At 38.3% G+C, this 23,004-nt stretch overlaps 1 protein-coding gene and 1 non-coding gene across 3 annotated transcripts in view; one reads left to right on the top strand and one right to left on the bottom strand.

Annotated features, from left to right (window-relative positions):
• Nucleotides 1-23,004, top strand: part of AHCYL2 (adenosylhomocysteinase like 2) — a 165,294-nt gene that overhangs the window by 58,669 nt on the left and 83,621 nt on the right. The gene's annotated exons all lie outside the window — the stretch shown is intronic.
• On the bottom strand, nt 20,057-20,163 carry LOC118666724. Its single transcript, XR_004971053.1, has one exon. It is a non-coding gene; the product is annotated as a U6 spliceosomal RNA (small nuclear RNA).

Genomic DNA, 23,004 nt, shown 5'->3' with positions numbered 1-23,004 from the left:
CAGCTGTCTCTTGCACGCCCCTTACTGGGGATGTGCCTGCAACCCAGGTACATGCCCTTGACCGAAATCGAACCTGGGACCCTTCAGTCCGCAGGCCCACGCTCTATCCGCTGAGCCAAACCAGTCAGGGCTCTTTGTTTTATCTTTGAAACTTCAGTTAGGAGAAGCTCAGATTTAATAGTTGAGGAAAAGAAATTTTAAAAAAGGAAACGAAGAAAAGATTCCACCAAAAAACTACTAGATTTAATAAATGAATTTGGCAATGTAGCAGAATACAAAATTATGCAAAAATTGATGGCTTTTTAATACACCAATAATGAATTCTCAGAAAGAGAAACTAAACAAAAAAATCTGCCTGTTTACCATTGCAACAAAAAAATTAAGATACTTCGGAATAAATTTAACCAAGGAGGCAAAAGACCTGTACTTGGGAAACTACAGGACGTTGAAAAAAAGAGATAGAAGAAGATATAAACAAGATATAAATGTATTCATGGATTGGTAGAATCAACATCATTAAAATGTCCGTACTACCCAAGGCAATCTATAGATTCACTGCAATCCCTATTAAAATACCAATGGCACATTTCATAGAGCAGAACAAATACTCCAAAAATTTATATGGAATCCAAAAAGATCCCGAATAGCTGCAGCAATTTTGAGAAAGAAAAACAAAGAGGAATCACAATACCAGATTTCAAGTTATATTACAAAGCCACACAATCAAAACAGCCTAGTACTGGCACAAGAACAGGCATATAGATCAATGGAACAGAACAGAGAATCCAGAAATCAACCCAAGCCATTACATTCAATTAATATTTGACAAAGGAAGCAAGAGCGTACTATGAAGTCAAGAGAGTCTCTTGAATAAATGGTGTTGGGAAAATTGGACAGATACATGCAAAAAAATGAAACTAGACCACCAACTTACACCATACACAAGAATAAACTCAAAATGGGCAAAAGACTTAAATGTAAGTTATGAAACCATTAAAATCCTAGAAGATACCATAGGCAGCAAAATCTCAGACATCTCTCATAGCAATATGTTTACGGATACATCTAAGACAAAGGAAACTAGAAAGAAAATAAACAAAGGGACTACATCAACATAAAAGAAACCATCAATAAAGTGAAAAGAGATCCCACTGTATGGGAGAACATATTTGGCAATGATACATCTGATGAAGGATTAATGTCCAAAATATGTAAGGAACTCATACAACTTAACAGAATCAAGACAAACAATCCAATTTAAAAATGGGCAAAGGACCTAAATAGACACTTATCCAAAGAGGACATACAGATGGCCAAGAGACATGAAAAAATGCTCAAAGTCATTGATCATCAGAGAGATGCAAATTAAAATGACAATGAGGTATCACCTCACACCTGTCAGAATGGTTACCATCAACTAATCAACAAATGACAAGTGCTGGCGAAGATGTGGAAAAAAGGGAACCCTAGTACAATGCTGGTGGGAATGTAGACTGGTGCAATCATTTTGGAAAAAGTATGGAGTTCCTTAAAAAATTAAATATGGAACTGCCATTTGATCCCGTGATCCCACTTCTAGAAATATATCCTAAGAAACCCAAAGCACCACTCAGAATGAATGTATGCACCCCTATGTTCTTAGCAGTACAATTTACAATAGCTAAGATATGGAAACAGCCCAAGTGTCCATCAGTAGATGAGTGGATAAAGAAGTTGTGGTCCATTTATACCATGGAATACTATGCAGCAGTAAAAAAGAACAATCTCCCTTTGAGACAGCATGAAGGGACCTGGAGAGTATCATGCTAAGTGATGTAAGTCAGTCAGAGAAAGACAAATATCACATGATCACACTCATCTGTGGAATCTAAGTAACAAAATTAATTGATGAATGGAGTGGATCCAGAGAGATGGAAGCATGGACCAGATTTCAGAATCTCAGAGAGAAGGTGGGGGAGGGTAGGTGGGTGGGAGGTAATCAACCAATATATGCATAACCCATGGACACAGACAATAGGGTGGTGAAGGCCTGGGGTGGGGGCGAGCTGGAGGGGGTCAATGGGGAAAAAAGGAGACATGTAATACTTTCAACAATAAAGAGGTATATTAAAAAATGGAAACCAAGAAATAAAGAAATAACTGCTAAATTTAGTATAAGTAATATATGCTTATTTCCCAAGACTGAGAGGTAAAAAATACTCTTTAGCACATATAATTTATATATAAATATATGTATGCCCCATCAATCAATATCAGTGTCTAGATACAGCCTTGAAAATGTTATAGTAGAAGCCACAGATTGATTATAACCACAGAATTAAAATCTATTTGAGGGTCCAGACAGTGTGCTCAGTGGTTGAGCATGACCTATGAACCCAGAGGTCACTTTTTGATTCCTGGTAAGGTCACATGTGGTTCAGGAGGCAATCAGTGATTCTCTCTCACTATTGATGTTTCTATTTCTCCCTCTACCTTTCTCTCTCAGTCAATAAAAAAATACATATTTTTAAAAACCTATCTGAGGGAACCCAACACACAAAAAACTTTTTCAAACAGAAAAACAATAAAAACAGCAAGAGCAAATTAAATTTTTATAGGCCAGGGGCTTAACATCTTGAATCATTCAAGTATTTATCATAATTGTCTCTTGCCCTGGCCTGTGTTGCTCAGTGGTTAGAGCATTGGTCAGCACACCTAAGTGTTGCAGGTTCGATTCCTGGTCAAGGTCACGTACCTGGGTTACAGGTTTGATCCTGGCCCAAGTCAGGGCACATGCAGGAGGCAACCAATCAATGTGACTCTCTCACATTGATGTTTCTCTCTACCTCCCTTTCACTCTGTAAAAAAAAAATCCATGGGAAAAATATCCTCGGGTGAGGATTATAAACAAACAAGAAAATAGTAATTGTCTTAACTATCTATTGAAACATAGTATAATACCAGGAAAGAGTTGGCTTAGTATTAATTTTTATATGGTATTGAGAATAAGACTCAGTTGTCATTTGTTCTAAACTAAGAAGTTAATTTTAAAGGCTGTTAATTTACTTTTAGGAACTTATTTAGGTCAACGTGGTTATTCATTTACTGTTAAACATGATTTATCCCATTTAATGTGTTTGGTAGTAATAAAGAGTATTGTTTAGATTAATGTTATATTATTCTCTTTGTATGGATCTAACCAGTTATTTTGTAGTTAAAGTAACATTAATTCAGCTCTTTTTTTAAAAAAAAAAAATTTTTATTGATTTCAGAAAGGGAGACAGATAGAAACATAAATGATGAGAGAGAATCATTGATCACCTGCACACCCACACAGGTGGGGATTGAGCCCGCAACCAGGGCATGTGCCCTGATGGGGAATCCAACCATGACTTCCTGGTTCATATGTGGACGCTCAATCACTGAACCACGCCAGCTGGACCAGCTTTTCTTTATTGAGAGAGTGAATGGTGTATTATCTCTGGCTTCCAAATATATGTTTAGTTGGTAGAACAATTACTTTGTGTGCCCTTGATAAATGTTATGTAGGCCACTGGAACTCAAAGAAATAGCATCTGTCAATCACAGTCATTTCTTGGAAGGAAGAATTGAAAAATGGCACAGCAGTATTCTCCTTGACCTCTTTCTTTAAAAAGGAATTTGATTAGGCAGACTGGTTTCATAATAGAGCGGAGCTTCTCTCTTCTCGTCAGGGAATTGCATCTGAGCGGCCAGACTTGTTCTGTGAAGCTAGAGCAGTCTGGCTTTAAAGGATTTAACTAAATTTATTGTGATTAAGGTTTTAGAGGGATGTGCATTGCAGAGCAGCAGCTTTAAAAATGTTAATCTATATCCCTAGGTTGAGACTGGAAACTGCAGCTACTACACTCAGCTTATAGAAGGCACACAATAAATAAGTGTGTGAACGTTCAATAAAAACAATTAAAGAATTATGCCTAATTATAGTCTTACGGTGAAGACGATGAATGGCCAGAGAAATAATTTGAAATGAGATTCTATCTATAGGCATACCTGGAGGGTTACCTGGTGCCCTGGTGGAACTCAAATTGTCTCTAACTAGAAAGATCTGGCCAAAGTCAGGATAAAAATAGATTAGTCCCTTTTTCTAAAGGCTCTTTACATTCATACTGTTGTTTTTATTGCTGAATTGATTTTGGGTAATTATAACTGATTTTAGATACTGGAATCTTAAAGCCAGCCTCTAGGCTCTGTTGCTTCAATCTTACCCTTTCCAGTATGTGTTAAAGAAATGGATTGGAAAAGAAATAAAGAAATAAAATAAAGAAACTGGAGACTTGGAATTGTGGTTGTGAGAGTTTCATTTGGGGGGAATCATTTAGGATTACTCAAAACAGATATTTGGTTGAAAATAGAAAATTAAGAAAACAATAGGAGCAGTAGGGGAGAGGCTACATTAAAGGAGCCAAAGAAGGGCCATTTCACCCCTTAATATATCATCAACCACAGTCTTTCCTCCCAGTTAAGTCCTTTCTCAAAAGATCAGAAACATCTAGGGAGGAGAGAGAAAATTATTTTCTGGTGCCATGTTGGCTTTCATCGTATTTAAATAGTTTGGCTTCTTGAAGTGATCCATGTAATCGACAGAGAGTAAATGCCTGGAGTTTATTAAAATGCAAAGATTAGGGTGCTTACACCTATATTTCACATAACCCGAAATAAAATTTCAGGGGCTTTTGAGTTTTCAAAAGAAATGGTTTTTGGAAACAGCCTTTATAAAAGCAGTGAATGTGTATTTTCATATTAAATTCAACTTGCTAAATTAGAGTTTATCCTGGCTTGGTGAGCTAGAATTTTTAGAGGTGTCAGTTTTATGTTCTTTCTAAGATCTAGTGTAAGATAAGTCAACCTTTTTGAAGTAGGTAGACAACTCCTCAAGACTGTGCACGTTGAGTGCCTGTGTTCCTAGCACTGTGTGCGACTATAAGTTAGGTGGTTGGGGATACGACAGGAAAAGATGGTAGTGAGGCAGATGCTCGAAAAAGAGGGAGCTTCTGGGAGATACCACAGTTCTTTTATTCCAGTGTACTGCACGTATCTCCTGGTAGTGATGGTGGCACAGGTTGCCTGTGAGTCCTTTGCACTTAGTATGCTTTACCTTGAAATAAGCTTCATCGTAAAACCTGGCTGAGCTGTGCACCCTGCTGAAATTCGAGTTACTGAAAAAGCATAGGATAGACCAACCCCAAAGAGAAGCCCCTGTTGGGAGCTCTGGAAAGCTAGTGAACAGCTCCAGGGCACTGAGTGCTTGGGTAGCAGAAGTGTCAGGAGTTGAGATAGGAGGTTTAGAATTTTTTTTGCCTGAGGCCTGATAGAAACAGCCTGCTTCCTCCTGCATACTGCTAGAAATTGTCTGATAGCCTTAGACTTAGAAATTAGAAGCACAACTCTGTTCCTATCACTTGCAGTATATATGAGAAAAAATTTTGTTCTTTTTTATAAAGTGAGCAGTATCTTTGAGAAGGATATTTTTTTGCAAGTGAGGGTTAATAGTGTTTGATATGGTGATTTGGAGCATAAAATCTTAGAACGTTATAAAAATCATTGTGCGCTGAATAATCAGTTATTCCAGTTTATAGAATCAAGTAGCTAGAGAGTGGTAGAGAAGAAGGCCTGAGTTTTGATTTGAGAGGAAAGACCTTACTGAGAGTAAATGATTGGAAAATACTCCTTTTGTATTGGCAAGAGAAGAAAAACCTTGATCTAGCCGGTAAAAATAGGTTTGTGTTCTATAGGGAAGGGAATAGTGTTCGACAGCCAGCCTTTTTATTTCTTGATCCATTAATGAAATCTGATTTAGGAAATATGAGGTAGCCTGGTTTTACTGTTGAACTAGGAAAAAAATCACTTCGTCGTATCTAGTTAACTAAATATTTCAAGATAAGGATCTGAAGATGAGTTTAAATTTCCACTTCAACCTGGAATCTAATTTTGCTTCTCTAGTATGGTTAGAAACTGCCTCCACCTACTGGCCACAATTCACTCAACATTTCATGAGGACATTTGCTTTTTTGTTTGTTTTCCTGAAACATGGAAATATGACAGCTTTGAAAGATATCTAGGAGGGGTTGCGGTGACTAAAGACTATCTTTCTATAGCTTTTCCTAAAATTGTTAGAGTTTTGGAGTCTATGTGTTAAACTGTTTAAGCTTTGTTAATTCTAATTGACTTAAAGTCATTTTCTAAATTGCTTTTGGTTCAATTGCTCTTGTGCCCATTTGGAAATAATTGTTACTGCCATCACTGAATTACACAGTAAAATAAGACTGTTTTGAGCCCAGCCAGCGTGGCTCAGCGGTTGAGCGTCAACGTATGAACCAGGAGATCATGGTTCAATTCCCAGTCAGGGCACATGCCTGGGTTGCTGGCTCCATCCCCAGTGTGGGGCATGCAAGAGGCAGCAGATCATTGATTCCCTCTCATCATTGATGTTTCTATCTCTCCCTCTATTCCTCGACAAAATCAATTAAAAATAAGACTTTTGGGAGTGGTCATGGGTTAGCAAACTTTTTTATTGTGTCGGATAGTAAATATTTTAGTATTTGCAGGCCACACAGTCTTGTTAAGCTCTGCTGTTGTAGCATAAAAGTAGCCATAGACAATACGTAAATGAATGAGTGTGGCTGTGTTCCAATAAAACTTTATTAATGGAAACTGAAAATTGAATTCCATATATTTTCTGTGCACCATGAATATTATTCTTTTTAAGTTTTTTTTTAAAAACCCTTACCCAAGACTATGTTTTTCATTGATTCTAGAGAAAAAAGAAGGGAGGGGGGAGAGAGAGAGAGAGAGAGAGAGAGAGAGAGAGAGAGAGAGAGAGAGAAACATCGAGCTCTGCCTCCTGGGGATCCAACCCATAACCTGGGAATGTGCCCTGACCTGGGAATCAAACCAGCTACCCTTCGGTGCACTGGACAACACTCCAACCAACTGAGCCACACCGGCCAGGGCTTTCTAAGGTTTTTGTTTTTTTGTGTGTTTTTTTCTTGTTACCATTAAAACATATAGAAATCATTTTTAGCTGGTGGGTTACATGAAAATAGGCACTGTGCCAAATTTGGTCTGCAGGCCATAGTTAGCTGACACCAGCTTTATATCTAGAAACATTTTAAAAATCCACTGATAAGTTCTTATACCTGATGGAGGTGATAGTCTAGAAAAGTATTTCCCAACTTTTAGGAGTATTTTCATGCTCTTAGGACTTGTCAGGTGGGTGTTGTATGCACACAGTGTAGAAGTACTCAACTTTGTATTTATAGAAGGTAATTCTTTATTCACACAAATGGACTTTGATCTGTTCTGGTTTTATTGTATTTCTACAGTTTAGATAATTCAAATTAAACACACCAGAATGATAATTTTAAAGAATGTTTTAGTGAATAATTATATATGTAGAAGATTATGAGTTTAAAAGCTAGAAACATTCAGATAATGGAATTACAGTGGAACTTCGGTTCTCGACTTAATTTATTCCAGAAGGCTATTCAATAATGGAATCATTTTTTCCCATTAGAAATAATGTAAATTTAATTACTCCATTCCACATCCCCAAATGATTGCCTGTTTTTACCTTTCTTATATACAGTATATGTTTAATGTACTGTTTAATCTGTAAATAAATACTTTCGAAACAAAAAGGACATGAAATGTAAATGAAAATTTAATCAAAAGGAAATGAAATGTACAGTAAAAAAAATTTACTACTAATAAGCAGCAACAAAAGCAGAAAACGTGAAAATATTCACAGCACAATTTCCTGAGATATTAACAACATGAGGTCTAGTGGTAAGCTGACTCATACTCGTGCGTTCTCTCCTTTGTCGCCAGAGAAATGCGGGACTGATCTTACAGCTCTCAGCATGAAAGGGTTGTTGGGCTAAGAAGCAAATTGTTTCAGATGGGAGATGTTTGAGAACCGAGGTTTGTTTGTAGACTAAAGTGATTTTTTAAAAAATAAACCATTATTGTAATGAAGAATAATTTGCTGTGGTGAAGGGCATGTGGATTGGTGCTAGGGCACCTGGGCCACATGATATGGGCAGGCTGGTGTGAATCATTACAGACAATTTCAGTGTTGTTCTATGGTCATCATTATGGAGGTAAGTATTTTAAAGCACTAAATTACAAGTACTGATAGTTATAAATGGTTGATCATTTCAGTTGGTCACCTGTAAATACCTTCAACCCCTTGGCTCTTACCCTCTACCAGTCCCCAAATGTCTGGATTACTCCTGTAATCTGCCTTCTCTCTTTCTGTCTATTCCTGTGCAAGAGTTCTGTGAAATTATAGGATTTCACTACTGTAAATTCATGTATCTAAACTCCAGTCTCATTTTTTGCTAACTGGCAAGAGCTAACAGATTGGGACAGTATAAAAGGGTCAAGTTTTTGGAGGTATAGTTGAGGCCGAAGAGTAGATATAATGGGAAAAAATAGAGTGAGAGACTGATAAAAGGATTAATGTCATTAGTTTAGATATCATGATTTGTTGAGTTTAGGACTATTTTTTCCCCATTTTAACATCTCTGAAGTTGAGATGTCAGTTTAGTTGGTAACACTTTTTTCTTATCGGGATGTGAAATCGTGGTGAGTCTTTCAATTAATTAGATTTGATGAAATATGCTATTTCAATTTTGGATTTAAAAATTGTAGCAGTTGCAGGTACTGCCAAGGTTGCCAGTGTGAGGTCATTAAAGAAGATAAAAAGGAATTGAGGTCAGGCATCTGACTAGATATGTCATGCCTGTGAACTTTGAAGACCCAGAGTCACGAGCTAGTTGTGAGAATTTTCAGCAAATGAGATGAAGTGACTAGAGGTAGCAGGTGACAGCAGCACAGAGAAAGGTAAATAAGAACAGCTTCACCTTCAGGTGACCATTCTTACTCATCCTACCTTCAGGTCTCAAATGTCACTTTCTTAAGAGACTGTCTCTTATATTTCCTTCCCTCAAGTCTAAATTAACGTCTATTACGTTTTCTCATAATACTCTGTATTTTTTCATTATAATTATTTATTAGTTTCTACTCATAGATTTTATTGTGTGATTATGTTATATCTATCTTCCACCAAATTGTAAACTCATTGACTGTAGTATTATGTACAGTCCTAGCACATTCTAGTTACTGGTTTGTATTTGCTGAATAAATTAATTGAAATAGAGACTATGAGGCTGTCTGTGACTAGGTTAAGGGAATATACTTAGAATAGTGTTCTAAAACACAGTTGAGAGTACAAAGGACATTTTACTAAATTTGACTTCTTTTGTGATTGGCTTATTTGTTACATTTTTTAGCTTTATTTGTTTAATCTGAGCCTCGGATTCCTCATATGTGAGATTTAAGATGCTAGTATCTACCTGACAGGGTAATGGTAACCATTAAGTGAGATAAAATATGGAGAGCACATAATACAGCGCCTTTCACATAGTTGATGCTCAGTAAGTGAAAGCCTGATTTTTTTTTTCCCTCCTGAAGTTTTTCAAATTTAAAGTCTTTACATCTCACCTGGACTATTGCAGCTGACACCTGATTGATTTCCTTCCTTCTGTCCCCCCTTCTTTCTTTTTCTTCTCTACATTATGTTGAGTTATTCTTCTGAAACACTGGTCATATATCTTCCCTTTTATATTTCTTTAACCTGTTCATTGCTTACATGATTAAGCAATAGAATTATTTTTATTCACAACACCTGCATCTAGTGGGTGCTTAGTAAAAGTTTATTGAACTAAAGGAACTTCAGAGCGTATACAACTTACAACCTATTCTGTTTTAATTAAAAGTTACTAGAAGGAGGACATAGGTTTGAGTGGAGATTTAACAGGGAGAGATCTTAGGTAGGGCTGAACCGGTTTGGCTCAGTGGATAGAGGGTCAAGGGTCCCGGGTTCGATTCCGGTCAAGGGCATGTACCTTGGTTGCGGGCACATCCCCAGTGCAGGGTGTGCAGGAGGCAGCTGATCGATCTCTCTCATCGATGTTTCTAACTCTCTGTCCCTATCCCTTCTTCTCTGTAAAAAATCAATAAAATATATTTTAAAAAAAATCTTAGGAATCCAACAAAGGGAAAAACTCAATATGAAAATTGTCAGTAAGCAATTTCTAGTGCTAATATCAGGCCAAAATATGAACAATATTCATTTGTCTGGGAAATTAGCATTAGGACACAATTCTACTCTTGTTTCAGAAGCTGAAGAGGAGATACAAGTGATCTGATGGGGCAGTCCGGGGGCGGGGAGGGGGAGGAGAGAATGAAACCCCAGAGGGCAAGTGAGACTTGACAGTAATGACAGATAACAAACTTGATTTGGGCTTGAAATATGATCTGATAGTCAAAGGAAAGCAGGTGCTATTCTAGGCAGCGAACAAAGAAGAATTGTGCCATAGCATAGGGAGTTGGCAAGAGCCCACTGGGAGTATTACGTTTAGCACAGTGTCAGCAAAATAGAAACAGGAGGTGGTAAGCTCTGCAAGCAACTGTAGTGCTGAAAGGGATAAATAGATGAATTTATGAAGATCAGTTAAAAATTTTAAGCATGCAGGCTAAACTGAATTCTGCCAACTATAAGATCCAGGAGAGAAAAAGAGACTCCCTAATATCTGAAGGGTGTTAACATTAGAACAAGAGAGGAATTATTTAGCCTGGACGAGGGAACTTTGTAAGAAGGTGAAACTAAGGGCAGGCAGATTTATGCCTCTCTAAAAAGAATGTCCTGATAGAGATTTTGGATAGTGGTGTCACCTTCACCCCTCAGAACTTTTTATAGTGTGAAGCTGTAAGGCCAAAATGTAAGATTTAAGAAGCTCTTTCCGTTGAAAATTTGCTGAGGAGTATTTTGGTCTTACCACTCAAGAGAGTTTTTGTCCTAGAAGGCAGGTTATGGAGGATTGGTTTAGTATTGTATTAGCCACACACAGTATATTGAGCACTATACACAAGAAGGCAGCATGATTCTTGAGATTCTAAAGTAAAACCACTGGTCATTATGGGCTTTATATATTCTCAGTTTGTTTCGGTAATTTAGAAACTTTGGCAAATTTCATGGGACTATCCCTTTGAAACAGCAATGGTAGAAATAAACAAAATGTTAACTTAAAAAATACAAATAAAATTATGTTTAAATGAATGTTGCTTGCCATAAAATGGCATTACATCTATCCTTGGGTTGAGATTTTCTTTGGTGATGGAAACGAAGAAACCTTGGGCTGATAACATATTTGTTCTTTAGGACATTTTAAATGCCAGATAAGTGGTACATTGCCTTCACTGCTGGCCAGATCTCCAAGCTATTTCTTAGTTCAAGACAGGACAAGGAAAAAGATGGTAATTTACTTAGAGTTAGCTGTTTCCTGAGGCAAATGTATTTTGAGTGTTAAAGTGAAAGAACTATAAAATAGACCATAGTATACTGAGATTAAACATTTTTTGGCCCTGACCTGGTAGCTCAGTAGTTGGAGCATGTCCAATACTCCCCAAAAGGTTGTGGGTTCAATTCCCAGTGAGGGCACATACCTAGGTTCTGGGTCCCATCTCCGGTTGGGGTGTGTGCAGGAGGCAACTAGTTGATGCTTCTGTTTCAAATGGATGTATCTCTTCTCTCCTCTCCTCTCCTCTCCTCTCCTCTCCTCCCCTCCCCTCCCCTCCCTCCCCTCCCCTCCCCTCCCCTCCCCTCCCCTCCCCTCCCCTCCCCTCCCCTCCCCTCCCTCCTCTCCTACTCCCTCTCTCTCTCTCTCATCTCCCTTTCCTCTCTAAATATATCCTCAAGTGGGGATTTTAAAAAAAATGTGGACTCAGGTCTCATTTAAACAGATAGCTGATTTTCCCCTCAATTTAATTATCTTCTGCTCCCTAGGTCAGTATAGACCTTCTGGGAGGCTGATGTTAAGACAGACTTAGAGGTACAAGATTTAGAGAAGTACCTGTGAACTATTTAAAGGAAGGGGAGCCAGGAATAGGCAGAGCTTTCAGAATGTGATCCAAGTCTGACACTTGTGAAGGATGACAGAGAAGGAAGGGCTGGGTAGGAAGAGCCTCAGACCACAACACAATTGAGAAATTCTCAGCCAGACAGATATGGAGTCCCCAATCAAAAGTTACCTGTTAGGGTAATCTTATCAGGTGGAATTATATTCCAGCTATTACTCTCCTAGAAACCCACCCAAGAAAAATGAAAGCATATGTACACATAAAGATTTGCGCGTAGTACTTTTACTATACTTTTTGAGGTGATCATGTGTTTTACTTTCTTTTTTAATTTATTAATATGGAAAATAACATTGATTTTTATGTGCCAAACCAACCTTCCATTATGGGATAGTGTGATGATTATTCTTTTTATATATTGTTAGAATTGATTTTCTAAAAATTTGTTAGGAATTTTTTGGTCAGGCCCAGCCGGTGTGGCTCAGTGGTTGAGTATCGACCTATGAACCAAGAAGTCACAGTTCGATTCCCGATCAGGGCACATGCCCAGGTTGCGTGCTCTATCCCCAGTGTGGGGCGAGCAGGAGGCAGTCCATCGGTGATTCTCTCTCATCATTGATGTTTCTATCTCTCTCTCTTTCTCCCTTTCTCTCTGAAATGAATAATAAATATATAATATATAACTTTTTTGGTCAACATTAGTGAGAAACATTAGCCTTATATAATTTTCTTCTCTTACTGTGCCTTTGTAGAGTTTGTATAGAATTTGTATTATTTTGTCTTTAAATACTTGGTGGAATTTACCAGTTAAGCCATGTGGGCCTGGGTTTTTATTGTGTGTGTTTTAACCACAAATTCAATTTCTCTAATTGATATGGGGCTACTTATATTTACTTGTTTCTTCTTGAGTGAGTTATATGTTTTTCAAGGAATTTGTTGAATTTATTAGAAAAAACTGTTCATAGAATTTTTTCCTTTTAATATCTGTAGAATTATAATTCTCTCATTTTTGATATTATTAATTTGGATCTTCTCCTTTTTCCTCATCAATCTGACTAAAGGTTTATCTATTTTATTCATCTTCTCAAAGTACCAGCTTTTGGTTTTATTGATCTTTATTTTCTGTGTTTCTATTTTATTGCTTTCTGCTCTGGACTTTATTATTCCTTTCTTCTGTTTATGTTAGTTCTTCTTTTTCTAATTTCTTTATTTTTTCTTTTTCTAATTTCATAAGATGAAAACTGAGGTTTTTGACTTGACAAATTTTAATATGCTCTGTTTTCAGGCTATTTAAAATATGTTCTGTGTCCACAAGAAGCAGAGGCCGAAGTAACCGCTTGAGCTAAAGCTGACCCCCTAAAATATGTTCTAATTTCCTTTTTTCTTTTTTACCCACAGGATATTTAGAAGTGTTATATTTAATTTCCAATTGTTGGGGGATTTTCCAGACATCTTTCTGTTACTGTTTTCTAGTTTAATTTTATTGTGGTCAGAGATGAACCGGGTATGACTTAAATTCTTTTAAATTCTTTATTTAGTTTTGTTTTATGGCCCCAAATATGCTTTATCTTGTTAAGTATTCTGTGTGCACTTGAAATGTATGTATTTTCTGCTCTTGTTGGGTTGAGTGTTTTTGATAAATGTCAGATCAAGTTGGTTGATAGTATTTTTTAAGTTTTCTGTAATCTTTCTGATTGTCTATTTGTTTTAACAATAAGAGAGGGGCATTGAAATCTCTGGCTAGGATTGTGGATTTGTCTACTTCTCATCGCAGTTCTATCGGTGCTTGTTTCATGAATTTTGAAGCTCAGTTATCAGATACAGAACCACTTAGAATTATGTCCTTCTGATTAATTTTTTATAACTAAGAAGTTACATCCTTCATTTTTGGTAATATTTTTTGCTCTGAAATATACTTTACTTTATATTAATATAGCCATTTCAACTTAAAAAAAAAATAAAGAAACCATAGCCCTGGCCGGGTGGCTCAATTGGTTGGAGCATCATTCTGTACACCAAAAGGTTGTGGGTTTGATTCCCAGTAAGGGCACATACCTCGGTTGCAGGTTCAATCCCCAGTTGTGGCGTGTAGGAGGCAACCAATCAATATTTCTCACATCGATGTTTTTTTCTCTCTCTCTTTCCCTTCTTCTCTCTCTAAAAATCGTTCCCTTCATCCCACCATGGAAAATGTCTCATTAAAAAAAAAAAAAGGAAACCATATTTTAATTGTAAAAGAAATATGTATACTTTTTGAAAAAGCAACATAATAGAGAGTTTTGAAATAATCATTTGACCTAATGATAGATTATTTTAGGATTTAAGGATCATGTCCCTTTACTAAAGATGGATGGAATTGCCTTCACACCTTTGGACCCCATTTCCAATAGCTGACCTAACTCTTCCCTCTACTTTTTTTAAAAATTGATTTTAGAGAGAGAGGGGGAGAAAGGAAGAGAAGTCGATTTGTTGTTCCACTTATTTATGCATTCATTGGTTGATTCTTGTATGTGCCCTGACCAGAGATTGAACCCACAACCTTAGCGTATCTGGACAACACTCTTAACCAAATGAGCTACCTGGCCAGGACTTGAAATAATCATTTGGTTACGTTTACTGAAGGAGGAGTGTTCTAGTTTCTGTATTTACTGAAAGCAGGTTAAAATACCTAGACTGATAAAAGGAATTTGCAACTCTCAGATTACACCCCCCCCCCCCCCCAAGAATAATTGCCTGAGAATGGGAGGGAGACCTTGTGCAGGACCTTTGTTATCGGTGGGGTGTCTTCTGTGTCCCCACACATCACTGGTGGAAGAGGAGCTCTTGGGGTGCCATAGGAACAAGAATTTCCTGAGGCCCCCAAGGAGGATGAGGTATTGTGGAAAACCTTACTGATGATACAGAGTTAAGGGGTTTCCCTTCCAGAGTCCCATTTCCCTTCATCCCACCATGGAAAATGTCCCATTTTGTCTTTAGCGGAGCTAGGATTAAATCCAGACCCAGAGTCTTTGCTCCATATCAAAGCACAATTCAGCCTAGCATCTGGCTAGTTTAACTTGTATTCCCAGCTGTAGTCTATTACATGTGGGGCCATGCTGCTTCTAGGGCCACATGGTGGGCTAGTCTGGATCACAGAGCAAGTGAGTGCAAGGGCAAGGCAAACAAGCAAGAGGAACAAGAGAGAGAAATAATTCTTATTGATTTGAGAAAGGGAGAGAGAGAGAGAAAAACATTGATCAGTTGCCTCCCACATGCACCCTGACGGGATGGAACTGCAACCTGGACATGTGCCCTGACTGAGAATCGAGTAAACAACCTTTTGGTGCACGGGACAACACTCAACCAACAGAGCCACACCAGCTAGGGCTGTGTTAAGTGTGTGTGTGTGTGTGTGTGTGTGTGTGTGTGTGCGCGCGCGTATATATGTTTGTATGTGTGTATATATATGTGTGTGTATATATATATATAATAAATATATATTTTATTGATTTTTTTACAGAGAGGAAGGTAGAGGGATAGAGAGTTAGAAAAATCGATCAGCTGCCTCTTGCACACCCCCCACTGGGGATGTGCCTGTAACCAAGGTACATGCCCTTGACTGAAATCGAACCTGGGACCCTTCAGTCCACAGGCTGACGCTCTATCCACCGAGCCAAACCGGTTAGGGCTGTATTAAGTATATTTTAATCATCCAGTTTTATCTCCCAACTGGCTTATTAGCTATAACTCTTAATTTTCTTTTTTTTTAGTGGTTGTTTCAGGGGTTATAGTGTATATCTTTAACTTACCAGAGACTACATTCATGTGATATTATGGCACTTCACATATGGCAATCTTTCCATCCTGTCAATTGTATTATTATTTTTATACATTTTATTTCTGCATACATGATTATTTTACAGTACCTTTTAATTTTATTTATTTGCTTCAAATAGACTATCAAGTTTTTTCTTATAAACATCTTTTTAAAAATATATATTTTATTGATTTTTTTACAGAGAGGAAGGGAGAGGGATAGAGAGTTAGAAACATCGGTAAAAGAGAAACATCGGCCCTGACCAGTTTGGCTCAGTGGATAGAGCATCGGCCTGCGGACTCAAGGGTCCCAGGTTTGATTCCAGTCAAGGGCATGTACCTTGGTTGCGGGCACATCCCCAGTGGGGAGTGTGCAGGAGGCAGCTGATCAATGTTTCTCTCTCATTGATGTTTCTAACTCTCTATCCCTCTCCCTTCCTCTCTGTAAAAAATCAATAAAATATATTTTTTTAAAAAAAGAGAAACATCGATCAGCTGCCTCCTGCACACCCCCTATTGGGGATGTGCCCGCAACCAAGGTACATGCCCTTGACCGGAATCGAACCTGGGATCCTTCAGTCCACAGGCTGATGCTCTGTCCACTGAGCCAAACCAGTTAGGGCAACATCTTTTTACATGTGTTGTTTTTTTTTTAATTGAAATATATTTGACATATGACATTATGTAAGTTTAAGGTGTACAACATGTTAATTAGATTTGTACTTTTTTAAAAAGCTGTGTGTGGCCCGACTGGTGTAGCTTAGTGGTTAAATGTTGTCTTAGTTTGATTCCCAGTTAGGGCACATGACCGGGGTTACATCCCGGTGAGGGGCGTGCAGGAGGCAGCCAATCAATGATTCTCTCTTATCATTGATGTTTCTATTTCTCTCCCTCTCCTTTCTTCTCTAAAATAAAATATATATATATATATATTTCTTTTCTTTTTTTTTTAAAGAAAGGTTAACGTGATTGGGAAACCTTATTTTTTTTAAAAAAATCTGTTTGTGTCTGTCTGTAAATTCATAGGTAAAGGTCTGGAAGGATGAACTTTAAATTAATCATGACAGTAATTCCTGGGAAAAAGTGAAGGATAATTTCACCTTTTATTAAATACTAGAGGTCTGGTACATGAATTTGTGCATGGATGGGGTCCCTCAGGGTGGCCTATGGAGATTGGGCCCCGTCTTGTGCCCCCAGTCTCACAGCCCCAGTTTGCGCCCCCAGCCTTGCAGCCCCGCAGCCCCACCTGGCCCCCCACCTTGGCCTGGCGCCGCCCGCTTACCTGCTCCACCATCCCGCTGTGGTCCCACTCTCATTGGGGCCCATCAAGGCCAGCAGTCCACTCCCAGTGCCCGCGTCACCGACACCCACCACGTTCTGCGCCCAACCCTGGTTGTCAGCGCATGTCATAGTGAGCAGTCGAACTGATCGAACGACTGCCCAAGGGGACAATTTGCATATTAGGCTTTTATTAATAAGCTAATATGCAAATTGTCCCTACGGGTAGGAGTTCAACCGACCTGGGGGTTAGATGTATGCTGACCACCAGGGGGCAGCACAGAACATGGTGAGTGTCAGGGACATGGTGCTGGCAGTGGAGGTGCTACCACCCCGATGGGCCCCGACGAGAGTGGGACTGGGGCGGGATGGTGGAGCAGGTGAGCAGGCGGTGCCAGGCCAAGGCGGTGCGAAGGGAGGCCCCGGCTGTCAGCCGGCAGCTGCTAAGGACACTACCCATGCACAAATTTTGTGCACTGGGCTTCTAGTATAGGATATTTATGTATTGTTTGAATTTTTAATAAGTACATTAATGAATAACTTCTATATTTTAAGCATACATAGATAAAAAAGAGACTGTAGTTACTGAAAGAAGCCATTAGTGATTATTTAGTTAGTATGATATAAATATTAGAATTCATAAAAGCAATACATTTGACTGCATAAAAATTAACCTCCAAATAGGGGTACAACTAAAGCAAGGGAAACTTTCACTTCCAACAGTTCTGAAATGATGGAATTTCCTATCAGAATTTTATAGTTTATAAATCTAAAACACATAAAAGTTCATGCATAATATTTTAAGAATATTTTTTAATCTCTATGTGGATGAAAATTTTTATATATGCAGATGGGAATATAAATTGATATGACTTTTCTGGCAATAGAAGTGCCTTTTGACTTTGAATTCTACTTCTAAGAATTTAGTTTTTAAAAAAATCACAGATGTAAAGATTTAGATTCAGTGTTTCTTGCATTGCTATTTATAATATAAATTTTGAAACATCTTTATTTTGAAAATAGGGGATTTTTAATAAACTAGAATACATTTATTCAGTGGATACTAGCCACATAGTAAAAGGTTATGGTGTTGAGTGCTTACTATGTACTTGACTTGTTCTTTTATCTATTATCTCATTTAATCCTTAGAATACTATGCCTGTGAGGTAAGCACTTTCTATTTCCATTTTATATATAAAGAAACTCAGGTACTGAGAGAGCTTAAATAACTTGTCTAAAATCATACAGTAAGCCCAGCTGGTGTGGCTTAGTGGTTGAATGTTGACCTATGAACCAGGAGGTCACGGTTCAATTCCCGATTAGGGTACATGCCTGGGTTGCAGGCTCAATCCCCAGTGTGGGCATGCAGGAGGCAGCCAATCAATGATTCTCTCTCATCATTGATGTTTCTCTCTCTTCCTCCCTGAAATCAATACAAATATATTTTTAAAAATAATAAAATCATACAGTAAGTTGAAGAGCTGGAATCCAGTTATGGCTGTCTGACTTCAGAATTCATGCTCTCAATTACAGTATTTAATGATATAATGGACATGAAATATGTAATAATATATTACATAAAAAAGGTTATAGCCCTAACCGGTTTGGCTCAGTGGATAGAGCATTGGCCTGCGGACTCAAGGGTCCCAGGTTTGATTCCGGTCAAGGGCATGTACCTTGGTTGCGGGCACATCCCCAGTAGGGAGTGTGCAGGAGGCAGCTGATCGATGTTTCTCTCTCATCGATCTTTCTAACTCTCTATCCCTCTCCCTTCCTCTCTGTAAAAAATGAATAAAATATATTTTAAAAAATAATAATAATGTTTAAAAAAAAGGTTATGACATGTTCTCATTTTTTGCATGTAAAATTTACCAGAAGGATATATTCTAAAATGTCAACAATGATAACAGTTGAAGGTTGAGATTATGGTTGATTTTTGTCTTTTGTTTATTGTTTTCCACAGTGAACATAAATGACTTATTATTAAAGGGTTTTGTTTTTTTAACTTTTTATTGACTTTTAGAGAGGGAGAGAGAAACATCAGTGTGAGAACAATACCTTTTGGCTGCCTCCTGCACGCCCCCTACTGGGGATCAAGCCCGAAACCTGGGCATCAAGCCCACAATCCGAATATGTGCCCCAGCCAGCAACCCTCCAGTGCACAGGATGATGCCCAACCAACTTAGCCACGCTGGCCAAGGCTTATTAAAGTTTTAAAAAAGATATTCATTTCATAGCAGAGGGGTGGGGTGGATTAAAAAATAATCATTCCCTCTTCCCCTCTGTTTCTGAAGAGAGATATATTTCTAAGTTTGGGTGTGTCCACTCTTGATGTTGCCTGTAATTTCCTCTTGGCTCTAGTTTACAAAAACTACAAGGTTGAAACGGCAAGTGTTATTCTGAGGTCTGAACATGCGAACAGTTGAAAGTTAATTTGAAGTCATAACCTTGTAACCATTATTCAGTTTGTTCCCTAGATCTGGGGCCCTGGCCACTAGGAACAAGATTCAGAAACCAGAAGAAGCACAGTACCTAGAAATTCACACAGTTAGCAATTCACACGGCCCAACTCTTTTGCTTTTCACTAGGACATCCTTTTTACCTCTCCTTTTTCTCAGTTCTCTTTTGTTCGCTTAAGGGTCTTTTTACCTGGGTGAAAAGAATTCTAAGGAATCATAAACAAATAGCTCTTTTGTGCCTGACTTTATGTGCATTTCTGTTGCCATGTAAACCAAATAAAGCTAGCTTAGTGAGTAAACCAGCTGCTCCCTGCAACCTCCCTCCTTAGAGGAAGTGGTGACAGTAATTGAAGAGAAGAAGAAAGGGTAGAAATTGAGGGAAGAGAGTATAGTGTTTACAGTCCTAGTCTTGATTCTTGCTCTGATTATAATGTTACCTATAGCTATTTGTGTTGGTCCTTAGTCATTTTTCCCAGCAGCTTAAATGTAGCTGACTAATAAATAGGTTTTTTTTTCTATTTGTTTGCATATTGGAAACCGTCACTATTTTGGGGTGGACTTAATAGATTCTTTTTTCTTTTTTAAAAAATATGGAACACTTCACGAATTTGTGTGTCATCCTTGTGCAGGGGCCATGCTAATCTTCTCTGTATCGTTCCAATTTTAGTATATGTGCTGCCGAAGCGAGCACGAATTAATAGATTCTAAGCTGTCTTTCTATTTGTTTGCATGTTGGAAAACCTAGGAAAATGAATGGTTGTAGAGCATGGCATAGGGTTTATGACTTTTGGTTATAAAGTGTTACACTTTTGAAAATTGGCATAAAAAAGTTGTTCCAGGGCTTCTAATTAAATATGCATAGAGGCAATATGCAAAGACTACATGTAGCGAGCTGGTCAGTAATTTACAAGTATTTAAAATTACAACTGGATGGATGATAACAGCTGAAGCCTAAAACACATGGCACAGAAACTAGGTAAGTACTTGGAATTAGATAGTTAGGTGTTTGTTTAAATTATAAATATTGTTTAGGGGTTAGTGAGGTATTATAGGCTGAAACATTATTGTGGGGGAAGAGTAAGTGTTACCATTACTCGTCTAGTCCAGATATGGAGAAAAAGTCATCTCTTCTCTGATCTGAGGTGACTTTGGAAATCAATCAACATCATATACTCCATCCTCACTCTATTGTGGCATATAAAATTAAATTTAACATTCCATCTAGGTGGTCCAATTCACCTCTTAGCTAGGAAAGAGCAAAAGTTAGCGCTGGCAGGTTCGCTCAATAGTTAGATCATCAGCCCACAGACTGAAGGGTCTTGGTTAAGGGCATGTACTTCAGTTGTAGGCTCAATCCCTGGCCCCTCAATATGTCTCTCTCACATTGACATCTCTCTGTCTCTCCCTCTCCCTTCCTCTTTCTCTAAAAATCAGTGGAGCCTGGACGGTGTGGCTCAGCGGTTGAGCATTGACCCAGGAACCAAGAGGTCACCAGTTCAATTCCTGGTCAGGGCACATGCCTGGGTTGCAAGTTCCATCCTCAGAAGGGGCTATGCAGGAGGCAGCCGGTCAATAATGTTTCTCTCTCATTGATGTTTCTATCTCTCTATCCCTCTCCCTTCCTCTCTCTAAAAATCAATAAAAACATATATAAAAATCAGTGGGAAAAATAACCTTGGGTGAGGATTACCAAAGAAAAAATGCTAAATTGCCGAAACCGGTTTGGCTTAGTGGATAGAGCGTTGGCCTGCGGACTGAGGGGTCCCAGGTTCGATTCCGGTCAAGGGCATGTACCTGGGTTGCGGGCACATCCCCAGTGGGGGGCGTGCAGGAGGCAGCTGATCGATGTTTCTCTCTCATCGATGTTTCTAGCTCTCTATCTCTCTCCCTTCCTCTCTGTAAAAAATCAATAAAATATATTTAAAAAGAAAAAATGCTAAATAAGTAGTATTTACATTTAAATAGCCAGAAACTTTCTTTCATGACTTAGTTTTTATTTCTTGTTTCTTTATGCAAACATAAGTAATGCATATATTTATTCTTATCCTCCTTTTCTTACATAAAAGGGACCCCTAATATGAACCTCCTGTGTGAATACAAAAAAAGCTTCCTCTTTTTACAGATCTATGTTATTCCATTGTTTGAACGTACTTCAGTTTATGTAGTCAAAACCAACCCTGTTGCTGGACATTTGGGTGGTTTCAAATAGTTTTAAGCTGAAATTTAGAAACTTAAAGGTCCTCTTATTAGCAATCTTACTTCAAGGCCATGCTACAGAAGTTTATACATAGAAACCAGTTAAATATAAATCAAAAACTACAAATCCAGCTGTAGTTCTAATGTGGGCTGTGGGAAGACGTCCGCATAACTTCATAGTTACGCTGCTGTATTCATGCAGCCTCACTCTGCTTTGTTTTTCTTTTTTTTATCATCTGTTTCTCTGGTGCTGTTTGGTTTATTTTTTGTCTTTTAATTTTTTTCTTGGTTCCTTTCTGACCCTATCCCATGCACCAGCCTCCCTTACTGCTAATTAGACCTTTATTAGGGAATTATTAGACTTGTAAATGACCTTTGCATATTACAGTCACAAAAGCATAGCAGTTTTCAGTCTAAATCAGGAATGGACTCCTGCTGTCTTCCTTGCTGGAAGCTATGTAAGTCTTATTACTCAGGTAATGCCCTTCTACTGCCATTGCCCCTACCTCCTTACCAAGATACACCTGGTAACAAATTTGCATTCTATTGGAGATAATTCATCATACTTATCAACTGCCCCGGGAGGCTGGCATCTTACAAGGCTAGAGGCTCACCCCGACTAGGAAATGCTCTTTAAATCCTTGAATTGTACATAAGCCTGAGCTCTTTGGAGGGAAGAACACATGGATAAGTGATTGATACTACTCTGACTATCCTGCCACAAGGAAAAAGAGTGGAATAAAGAAAGGAAGGAGAAGACACAAAAAATTTTTTTTTTAAATATGTATTTCTTTATTGGTTTCAGAGAGGAAGGGAGAAGGAGAGAGAGATAGAAACATCAATGATGAGAGAGAATCATTGATCGGCTGCCTCCTGCACACCCCCACTGGGGATTGAGCCTGCAACCCAGGCATGTGCCCTTGGCCTTATTCGAACCTGGGACCCTTCAGTCCGCAGGCCGACACTCTATCCACTGAGCCAAGCTGGCTAGGGCCAAAAAAATTTTAGTTAGGGGGAAAAGGTACCTTGAAAATCATTAATGGTTTTGTTTTTTGTTGTTGTTTATTTAATCCTCACCCAAGGATATGTTTTTCATTGATTCCAGAGGAAGAGGAAGGGAGAGGGAGAGAGAAACATTGATTGGTTGCTTTACATATGCACCTGGAGCAGGATATGCACCTGGAGCAGGGATCAAACCCGTAACCTCAGACCAGTTCACAATAGAATCGAGACTGTTCAGTGCACTGGACCATGCTCTAACCAACTGAGCCACACCAGTTAGGGCTATTGATCTATATTTTGTTACTAATTTGGTCCGTGATTAGTTCTGTGATTT

This window comes from Myotis myotis, unplaced genomic scaffold (assembly GCF_014108235.1).
Source record: "Myotis myotis isolate mMyoMyo1 unplaced genomic scaffold, mMyoMyo1.p scaffold_m19_p_11, whole genome shotgun sequence".
Taxonomy (NCBI): domain Eukaryota; kingdom Metazoa; phylum Chordata; class Mammalia; order Chiroptera; family Vespertilionidae; genus Myotis; species Myotis myotis.
This window is presented reverse-complemented; position numbering and strand designations above follow the sequence as displayed.